Source organism: Microtus oregoni, unplaced genomic scaffold (genome assembly GCF_018167655.1).
Source record: "Microtus oregoni isolate MIOR12 unplaced genomic scaffold, Mior012 000013F_ref0000133, whole genome shotgun sequence".
In the NCBI taxonomy this organism is placed as follows: domain Eukaryota; kingdom Metazoa; phylum Chordata; class Mammalia; order Rodentia; family Cricetidae; genus Microtus; species Microtus oregoni.
This window is the reverse complement of record NW_024543072.1, coordinates 9781429-9784484: the sequence shown is the minus strand read 5'-3', so window position 1 is coordinate 9784484 and position 3056 is coordinate 9781429.

Genomic DNA, 3056 nt, shown 5'->3' with positions numbered 1-3056 from the left:
CGCGCACCCCCGGGATTCCGCGCGTCGTGACGTCTCGGCAGACGCCCCGCCCTGTCTGCGGCCGGCGCTGTCCGCGGTGCTGACCCCCAGATCCAAAACAACACGCGGCCCCCAAAAAGGCAAGCAGGAGTCCAGGCCTGCCCTGGAGTTGTGACTGGAGACCCTCCTGGGTTCATGAACCCCAGTGTCCTCCACTTGAAACTAAGGAGAATGTACCAGAGTAAAGCAGACGTGTGTGTGTTTGGGGCGGGAGGAGAGATAATTTCCACTCTATAGTCTGTAAAATGGGAATGCTATTAAAATATTAAAAGTTCTGCTGTCTTCAGGCTGTTTGGAAGAAAGATTGAAGTAGTTTGTGAAATCACACTACCCATCCACTTTTTGAGTGACTGTGGCTGGGGCTTCCCTCCCCTCAGAGCACCATTGCCACAAACTATGCTACAGTGAATATCTAGACAGAGCCTGTGGGAAATTTCCCTGCAACATACATAATACAGGTGGGTGACTCTTAAGTATTGCTGAGTGGTGCGAGTATGTGCTTTCTCAGGCCAACGAAACAGTGTCCTCTCTGCTGGGATTTTTACTCCCACTGACAGCGCAAGAGGATTCTTAAGTCTTTGAATCTCAGTGTTAACGTTCTAGTTTTGCCAGAATAGCAAAAGTGATGTCTTATTATTATTTCAATCTGCACTTCTTTTATTATTAGTGATTTGCAGCTCAAGGTGTTTGTCAGTTTGGGCTTTTTTTCTGTTGTAGTTCTGTCTGTTTTGGTTTGTTGTATCGGGTTCGGCTTCATTTATTAGCAGGTGGTCCTGGGGCTGGACTCAAATGCTGTATCCCTGTGCCCGGAAACGCCATCAGCTGGACTTTACAGAGTTACTGTAACAGCCCCTCCCTGGCTTCTGTGTTTCCATCCCTGAATCCTAATTCAGCATAGCAGCATAGATTTCCTTGTAGCGCACAACTTCAGGCTGCTGCTCAACTCAAAACCCTCCAAGGACTCCCCATACTGTCGTGTACCGCTGTCTGGGGGACCAGCCTCCAGCAGCACAGGGCAGGAATCCACAGATTGGTGAAGCTAAACTTTTCTATCTGAGGAGGGTGAGGGAAAGAGGCACTCACAAACTCTCTTGATAGTTTCCTTCTTGATTCTCTTTCACCATCTCATGTGGGTTCACAGCTTTCATACCCCAGCAGAATCTTCCAGGCAGTGCAAGGGTCAAAACAGTTGTGTTCCATTTTCCAAGTGAATGATTAGAAGTCAAAACAGGTTTTTCATCTCCCTCACATGATTAAACATTTTATGGATTACAGGTGAAAGACAAATTATCCCAAGAACCCACATGCATTCATACCCAAACAACTTGTAGATTAACCACGTGGCAAGCAAGGTGTTCTTGTCAGGTCTTTCACTGGCAGGCCACATTCTGCAGTTACAAAGAGCGGGCCAATTACTTTATTACTTATCTTGAAAGGAATCTTAAAGAAATCACAAACCTAAACTTATTTATATGAAAAAGAATCAGTCATTTCTACTTAAATCTTTAGGGTACATATCCATTCATTAATAGTTTTTTACATCAGGAGATTGAGAACAGAAATGGGTATAAAGGATTAATCATCACCTTTGGTCATCATCCAAATCTAGCAATGAAAGTCCATCAGCCAATAATAATTGGGTTGCCTTGTTCTTGTTCCCTGACCTTAAAGAGTTTCACATTCAACAATGTGCCTTTCTAAGACTTTAGGTTGTCTTCTTGGGTTTTTCACCTTAAAGTTACTTAACAAAAACATCTTAGTCTAACTTTGCTATTTCCACAGCTTTGTTTAAGCTGTGATGCACTCCGAGACCTGTGACCATATCTCCCAACATTTAGGTTAAAAGAATTTAAACTAACCAGACTATTGGGACTCAACTGTTAGTCATTAACTTGAGGTCCAATCCATGCAGCCCCTTAGGTGAGACTCACAGACCTTGGCTGTGAAACATCCTTGTATTTATTTTTATTCATTAAAACTCTGTATAAGCCAATATTATTATTATCAAAGTAGACAGTACAGCTTAGGGAGAGGTCAACTTCTTGACAATCCACAGGTAAAAATGCCCTAGAATGGGATGTTTCCAAGAGATAAACAACACTTACAGGCAGTGGGGATCTCCCCACGTCCACTCACACCATGCTAGACACCAGAGAAAGGGAGCCGCAGCAAACATGTAAAGGCACAGCAGAAGCAAAAGACATTCCAGGGTCTGCAGTCCCGTGGCCTTGCCTAAACGAGATTGGCCCATCAGAGGATTCCCTTCTGGTGTGCTGACATCTGGAACTTCAATTGCAACTCGCAGCTCCTCTGGTATAATCCATGGTAATCACGATTGAAACAAATGTGTGATGTAATTAAAAGCGCATGCCCACAAAACTACAAAATACATTTCACAAAAAGGGATTAAAACACATGCCAAGTACATTCTTATAGCTGCCTATGAAGGAAAATAGGATGAGACGTGGATATAATAGGTCGATTCTGCAGATCAGTGTCTATAAATTGCTGTAAGCAGATGAATTTAATTAACTCTTCCTCTACATCCCAGTGTTTATTCAGAGATAACTGGTGTTCCTCTGGCCAAAGGCCACACCTGGTTTCACACAGGCCCAACTCAGCATTATTTATTTTGTTTTGTTGTTGGGTTTTGTTGTTGTTGTTCCTGTTTGTTTCCCAAGTCAGGGTTTATATAACATTGGCTGTCCTGGAACTCCTGCTGTAGACCAAGTTGGCCTTGAACTCACAGAGATCCACCTGCCTCTACCTCCCAAGTGCTGGGATTAAAGTTGTGTGTCACCACTGCCCAGCCCAACTCAGTGTCATTTTAGAAAATACTTGTTGACTGAAAAACCAAGTTAGTAGACACTAGACTTGTGTCTTAGGGTTTGTATTGTTGCAAAGAGACACCATGACCACGGCAACTCTTATAAAGGAAAACATTTAATCGGGGCTGGCTTACAGTTCAGAGATTTAGTCCATTATCATCATGGCAAGAATCATACAGGCATACAGGC